The sequence below is a fragment of the Dipodomys spectabilis genome, unplaced genomic scaffold, assembly GCF_019054845.1.
Source record: "Dipodomys spectabilis isolate Male_0828 unplaced genomic scaffold, ASM1905484v1 ptg000483l, whole genome shotgun sequence".
Classification (NCBI taxonomy): domain Eukaryota; kingdom Metazoa; phylum Chordata; class Mammalia; order Rodentia; family Heteromyidae; genus Dipodomys; species Dipodomys spectabilis.
Window position 1 is genome coordinate 3,211,019 of NW_024871160.1, and position 8,235 is coordinate 3,219,253.

Sequence of the window (8,235 nt, forward strand, 5' to 3'; positions counted from 1 at the left end):
CTGTAGATTCCTCCCTAAAATTAGTAAAGGTGATGCTAACCTTCAGCAATGTAGCAGGATATAACAACCACAAGAATCAGTAGTTTTTCTGTTACCAACAATGGGAAGATCTACGCTGAAATCCAAAAACAACCTCATATGTACTAGCCTCAAAATCAAATCAAATCTAAACAAAACAAACAACAACAACAAAACTAGGAATTAATTAATTTAACTAAAATTGTGAAGGACTTATATGTGAAAACTTTAAAAATATAAAAAGGGAAATTGAAGGAGATTCAAGGAAATAGAAAGTCTTTCAATGTTCCTGGTTGGAATAATTAACATTTTGAAAACTGCAATACTTCCCCTAAACAATTGGCAATGCAATACTCATCAAAATCCCAACAATATTCTTCAATGTAGAAGAGAAAGCAATGCAACTATAATATGGAATTACAAAATTACAGATGAAACAGCATGATTAGAAATGAATTCATTGGCCTATAGTCATCTTTCACATATAAACACACACACACACACCCACAATGGAATTATATTCACCCATCAGAAAGATGACTTTTCACCAGTGGTAAGGAAAATGAAAGGTTTGGGAAAATTATATTAAGAGAAAAGAGAAAGGAATGCAGACTCAGAGCAATATAGTTTTCATGGATTCATTCATTTATTGTAGCATGAAGATGCATACAAATCTATAAGTAAAAGACAGATTCTACCTTGTCCATTAGAATGGCCATTACTAAGAAAACTAACAATAGCAAATGTTGGCATGGATGTAGCCAATTGGGAACTCCATTACACTGTTGGTGGGAAATTAAACATGTTCAACCACTGTGGAATGCAGTACGGAGTTTCCTGAAAAGAGTAAATATAGATCTCCCTTAAGACCCAGTAATTCCCCTCATGGGCAGTAATCCAATAAATAATAAACAAGCTCACATGAAAGCTACCAGCATAACCCTGTTCAGGGCTCAGGCCCAGAGTTCAAGGACTGGAAAAAGTTACCACTCCTGGTATTTGTTTCAGCAAATATAAACCGTTTAATATAAGATACCAAATCAATCTATTTGCAGTAGCTAGATTAAGACTTAAATGTAGTGGGTGATAAATGGCTCCTTTGTTGAATCTTAGGAAGAGATGTAGGTAGTCCATAAAAGGGAGATTTTTTGTTGTTGTTGTTCTAGGGGCTTGAAGTCTGGGCTTGGACACTGTGCCTGAACTCTTCAACTCAAGGTGAGTGCTCTACCATTGAGCAACAGTGCCACTTCTGGTTTTCTGATGGTTAAATGGGAACAAGGGCCTCAGGGTCTTTCTTGCCCAGGCTGGCTTTGAACCGTAGTCCTCAGATCTTAGCTTCCTGAGTAGCTAGGATTACAGCTGTGAGCAACTGGCACCATGTAAAAATGGGGGCTTTTTAGAAAAGAAAATCTACCTCTTCACCAGTGTCTAAACCTCAGATATTACTATTAGAACACTTCACCTTCACCTCATTTCATCAGACATTTGTAAATTTTCTCTTTTCCTTCATGTGGGAATACTACAGTCAATATCAACTCAGCTGAGGGACTGGATCAATTGAATGATAATTGCTAGCACTTAATTTAAGAACTTTTACATCAAAAGAAATGAAACCCTCATTTGGAATAATTGTTTTCTCTTTTTATTTCAAAACTGTGCTTGATTACTTCCTAATGTGATATTGGATTTCCTAATAGAGTGATGAAATTTTCTTTCTTTTCAACCTTCTCCCACATGTGTCAAATATTTAAGAATTCAAAGATTTGCACTGATAATTGATTAAGCTGACTTCTAAGAAAATGTGCATTTGTGGAATTTGGTCTTCTGTCTTGTTCTTACATGCACAAGCTTTCTATGATTTATTTGTTCTACAAGGAATTCTACATTCCAATCTTTGTGAGACCAGTTTTAGTCTCTCTGATCAGTCTTTCTGATCTTGTCTTTGGAGTCTCATTTGAGTCTACCTCATAAAAAAAATATATTAGTTATCAGCTAAATGACTCTCAGCTTCTGTTTTTTGCCTGACTTCATGTAGGCTGTGATAGCAACCCTGCCTGGCTGTGCTTACTGGAGTGTGTGTGTGTGTGTGTGTGTGTGTGTGTGTGTGTGTGTGTGTGTGTGTGTGTGTGTGTGTGTGTTGTTTTAGATATCTAGGATTACTATTCAAGGTAGTAGTTTCTCTAGGCCCCTGTGATCCCCTGGCCTAGAGTCAATGGGTTTTTCTCTTAGAGATACAAAGAACAACTGACTCAGTTCCTGTTAATTGTCTCAAAATGAAGCAATCAGGTATCCTTGCAAAGCCATCAATAATGCTTTGTAACCACTTACAGAAGTCGTCTATCAAGATGGCTTTTCAAGGTTGACTCTGAAAAATGTTCATTTCCAAGTAGGCATCATAAAGCAGATCACATTCCTGGAATCAGACTTTTGGAAGGAAGGTTCCCTTTCCTTCCTTCTCTTATGATAGATCAAACCATATTCTACAGTTGTGGCAAGCCTGGAGGACATATTCCCAAGAATATTCTGTAGTGTAAAACAGGACCAACTTTCAAAATAACGGTGTAAATACTTGTTTACTACAGACTGATTTATCTTGCTTTTATCTCTTGTTATTTTCACTACTTTAAACACATGGGTAATATATATTGGGATTAGACAAAGGATTAATGGAATAAACATTCAGTTTACTTTCATAGATCCAACATAATACAATTAACCCGTAATGGACAAATAAATCCAACTCTAGAAACAATGTCATGAATATAAAATAAGCCTTAATATGTATAATCTGGCACACATAAACCATCATCTACTGAAAAATTCAATCTCTCTGTTAATATTTATTTGGTATGAAATATTAAAAATTTAATTAATGAATTTGACTTTTAAGTATTATATGAAATAGTCCTAGTGTATATAATTGTAAATAATTTTATAGATGTCACCTAGAGAAGAATTTAACATGCATGTAGAAATCAAATTTCCACAATTTAAGCTATATGAGAGGGGTCGTATCCTCGTGTTCTATGTGGTGTGAATTTTACCACAGTGATGAACCTTTCCAACTAATACCAATTGTCATGTGCAGTAATTTATTATTTGATGTTAAGATGAGTGCTAAGTGTAGAATACACTTTGAATTATTACATTAACTCACAGAAATGAAGCAATAATAATATGTTATTTGTTTAAATTCTAATGCTTCTAAATTTTACAATTCATTAAATATATTATTAAAATTATTTTCACTTTCTTCTTTTCTATAGCTGCGGAAACTAAAATTTTATATTAAACATTCAATATTAAGAAATCAATAATAAGTAAACTATTATTAAAATGACATACTATTAAGCTGTGATTTGAATTATACTTCTAATAAATTGTGATGTAAACAAGTCAATAGAATTAAGGGTGATCATTTTTAAACTTAGCAGCTTGTTTTTTTTTTTTTTATTATTTTATATTTTGGGTCCGATCGTGGGTCCTGAACTCTGGGCCTGGGCTCTGTGCCTCAGCATTTCAGCTCAAGGCTAGTGCTCTACCACTTGAGACACAGCACCACTTCTGGCTTTTTTCTTTTTGCTCGTGTGGTGCTGAGGAATCGAACCCAGGGCCTCAGGCATGCAAGGCAAGCACTCTACCATTGAGCCAACTTCCCAGCCCAGCAGCTTGTTATTTGTTTCCTAATTGTGTCATTTGTTATTCTTGGTCCAAGTCATCTCTTCATCTTAATTGTTTAGTTTTCTATTTTATCTCTATTGGTTTTCTGATTGTGCATTGAACACTGAACTTCGATTTATATCTTGGCTGTTGTTGTGAATAATGTGAATAACAATGAACTACAGATATATTTACGAGTTACCCAGAAAGAAATAATCACATGTTTGGTGGGTCAGATGTTATTTCAACTATGCTTTCTTTAGAAAACTTCATACTACTTTCTACAAGGAGAATACTAAACTATATTTTGACCAAGAGTGTAGAAAATTTCCTTTTCCTCACACTCTCACCAACATTATTACCTTTTATTTAAAAGGTAATAAAGGGCAAATTTTTACTCTCTTCAGTACCCCAGACTGGCTTAAGACTGAAATCCAGCCTCCTAAATGCTTGGAATTACAAACCTTTACCACCACACCTGGTTCCTTTGATTTTTTTTGATGAGAGTTATAATAGTTATAAAGTAGTATCATACTAATTTTGAATTACATTTCTCTAATGACTTTTGATCACAAAGCATTAAGCCAGCACAGAAGTTATATTAAACACAACTGTGTAAACCCACTGGTGATATAGAGGGGTTTATGGAAAACATGTCTATTCAAACTTTTGTCCATTTTTAATGAAGTTTGTTGTTAATCTCATCTTTAATCTCTCTATACAAAAATAATTAATTCAAGGTAGTAAAAAGGAAAAAATTAAGCAACTCCTAACATTTTTCAATTTTCAATAACATGATATTGCTTAAATCATTATCTGTTTAGGCTTGAGACTATATAACAACTTAGTTAGACCTTTTACATAGCTATAGGTATTTTATTTATTTTATATTGATTGTTCTTTCCAAAGCCTGAGTGTCTAATTTTGGTTTCTTTCAGTCTTAAGTAGTTCAGATTTCAAACTGAAGAATAAATGGAAGTAAGCAAACAAAAAATACATTTCTTCTCATCTGATAATGCCTCTACAAGAATGAGAAAAGAGTTCATCATTCTAAGGACCCTTAATTCTTAAGATAACATTTGCTATAATACTAATGTTATTACCTTTTTTGTGTTGGGAAAAATTGTAATTAAAGGCACTAAGAGCATGGCCCAAGACACACAGTGAGGATGGAAATGAGTCAAATTTCCAAAAGTCTTTCAGCAATACACAAAAGGTAAATAAATTCTCTCCATTCTCTGATACTCTCAATTCACTATTCATATTGATCAAGAAATAATAGCATAGCAATTATTGCCCATGGTGATTGTTTTCTGTTCATTTTGTCTTCAACACAGACTGTGTTGGTGACGTTGGGTTATTATGCACAGAACTAAGCTTATAAATTATGGTCCAAAGTTAGGCAAATTTCTTCTATCCCATAGTTCCAGTATCGTTTTTACAAAGTACTAAATCTTTTAAATATCATCACATACTGTGATTTAAGAAGTCAAGAATGAAAAAATTCACATATAATCACTCCAAAATTCTTTAAAACTAGGAGTTGATAAAACAGGACTCTGTGCAGTAAATTTTCTTCTACTTTTAAAATTATTCTGAAAGCCTTGTGCTGGTTTGTCACACCCGTAATCCTAACTACTCAAGATACCTACTCAAGAGCCTAACATCTGTGGATAACATTTGGAAGCCAATCAGGGCAAAATAAATTCATGAGATTATTTTGCAAAAATTTTAATGAACTAGCAAAGGGCCAGGAATGGAGGTGTAGCTTATATAGTAGCTCAACAATCTAGAGAGCAAGATATAGCGAGACCTTGAAGCCCTGATTTCAAACTCTGTGCATGCCAACACGCAGGAATGCACACACACTCACTTCTTCGAAATATCTTCATATCAGTGTTTTGCATTAATTTCTTTGTTAATGATATTATATGGGTAAAATAGGCAAAATAAACTCTTCCATCTCAAAATATATTTTTGTAGAAATACTGTACAGGGGAGTTACAGAAACATGAGCAAAGTAATAAATACATTTCCTGTCAAGCATTGTTACCTCCTCCTTTGTTTTTTCCCCACATTTCTTCCCTTCCACCTCTACAAGTACACTCCTCACACCCCCAAGCCCCACCAAATGTCCCCAGCCTAAACTGTAAAGTTCGTTTTTCAAAATAATGTCTTGTGAATCTATTGTTATACAATGAGTCAAACTGCATTCCTATTTAAGCATGTTGTTTTTTTTCCCTTCCCCTCCATAAATTAGAGAAGTGTATATACAATATGCAGGTGCACTAACATCAAATAAAGTGAAAACAGGGGTTATACTGCTGGGGAGGAACATATAAAAAAACAAAAAAATCACGTCGTACATTATAAATATGTGAGCAACAACAGCAACAAAGAAAAAAAAAACACTTGTGTCTCTATCTTGGGGGTCATTTAGCTTAACATCAACTTATCTAGTCATATACACATAGCTTTTCAACTTTTCTGCTTATCCCAGACATATACTAGTTATTGCAAATAAGGGATACCATGGGACCTATGTTTCTTTGGACTTGGCTTACATCAGTTAATATAATTTTTTCCAAGACTTTCCATTTCCTAACAAATTGGGCGATGTCATTCCCTCTGATGGAGGCATAGAATTAATATACAGACATATATATGTATATATATATATATATATTTATATATATATAGTATATGTGTGAGTGTGTGTGTGTACACACATATACACACAGAACATTTTCCTTTTTTGTTTTTTAGAGCAACTTAGTTTTCCACCTTCATCATTTTTTCAAATGTTTTTATTGTAATTAAGTGGTTACATAAATTCCCAAATTTCACAATATTGTGGGATAGTGATTCTTAGTTAAAGTCACAAACACATTCTATCTTTGATGGAGCAAATTGTCTATTATGGTCTACAACATTTATGAGTTCTATGGGATTTACAATAGAGTTATTTCTTCTATATGTATACTTCTTTTGTTTTGAAATATGTATATATTTTTTGTTTTGTATAGCGTCAGCTGTTCCCACTTTCCCACTTGTTCCCTCCCTCCCTTCAGTGACATGGAGTTGCTTAGTTCATTTTGGTCAATGTCCAGTGCAGCTGATGGATCCCACTGTTGTATGTTTTTCCCTGATTCCCTCTAGTCCTGTGTCATCCTCCTGGTTTCCCTTCAGTGTGCACATATGATCAGCAGAATGGAGTTATTTAGTAGTGATTCTACCAGATGAGTGGAAGTTCTTGATTTCTTAAGTGTTGTTAATTTTGTCATATCACCTTACATTTTGGATTTAACATCCGCTTATCACGGAGACTGTGTGCCGTTCATCTATTTGCTTTTGGCTTACCTCGCTCAACATGGTTTCCTGTAGCTTGATTGATTTCCCTGTTAATGCCATTATTTTGTCCTTTCTAATGGCTGGAAAATATTCCGTTGTGTATAGTTACCACAGTTTTTGGATCTATTCATCTCTGGTGGGACATATGGGTTGTTTTCATATCCTGGCTATTGTGAACAGTGCTGCAATAAACATGGAGGTGCATGTGTCCTTGAATATTGGTACCTGTTGTTCAGGATAGATGCCTAGAAGTGGTATGAGTGGGCCATAAGGAAGGTCAATATTTAGCTTTCTGAGGACTCACCAGACTGCTTTCCAAAGTGGTTGTGTAAGTGTACATTCACACACACACAAACACACACACACACAGAGAATGTTTTCTTGATCATTCTTCTACTGAGGGACATCGGGGTTGGTTTCATATCTTAGCTATGGCAAATAATGCTACAATGAACATTGTTGTGGTGGTAGTTTTAGTATGAACTTGTTTGTGATCATTTAGGGGAATGCCCAAAAGTGGAATTGCTGTGTAATAGGGGAGCTCTATGTGGAGTCTTTTGAGGAACCTCCAAACTGCTTTCCAAAGTGGATGAACAAGTTTACACTCCCACCAAGAATGCAGGTGGCTTCCCTTCTGGCCACATCCCTTCCAGCATCTGTTGTTGTAAAAATATGGAACGATTCACTAATTTGCGTGTCATCCTTGTGCAGGGACCATGTTAATCTTCTCTGTATGTTTCAATTTTAGTGTATGTGCAGCCAAATTGAGCACAGAACATTTATATATATATATACATATATGTAAATTGTAATTGATTTTCTTAAACTAGACAATTCAACAAAAAGTAAGTTCAAAAGAATTGTGAAATTTTAGAACCATTTATTTCTTACATAAGCACACATTTAAGAATAAATTCAAGATTGACATGCCAAAAACAAAATAATTCCAGGTATTTGTTGCTCATGAGATGTGTAGGAAGAGGAATTCAATTATTCTACACAAGGCACCTGTCATAGTGATCATTGCAGCAAATGTTAAGGTTTGTTAAAACTTTTAATGTTTTAAATATGTTTAATTTTGGGATTTGCTTATATATGACAAAATTAAGACTGTTTGGCATGTCATAAAATTTTTCAATAAAGTATATAATATTTCTAGTAGCAAGTACTAGTAAGTATGTACATTTCAGAGTTTATAGAAACTTT

At 34.2% G+C, this 8,235-nt stretch overlaps 1 non-coding gene across 1 annotated transcript; it reads right to left on the reverse strand.

The window, feature by feature from the left end:
* Window positions 1-7,695: 7,695 nt before the first annotated feature.
* On the reverse strand, window positions 7,696-7,801 carry LOC122098665. Its single transcript, XR_006145769.1, has one exon. It is a non-coding gene; the product is annotated as a U6 spliceosomal RNA (small nuclear RNA).
* Between the last annotated feature and the right edge of the window lie 434 nt (window positions 7,802-8,235).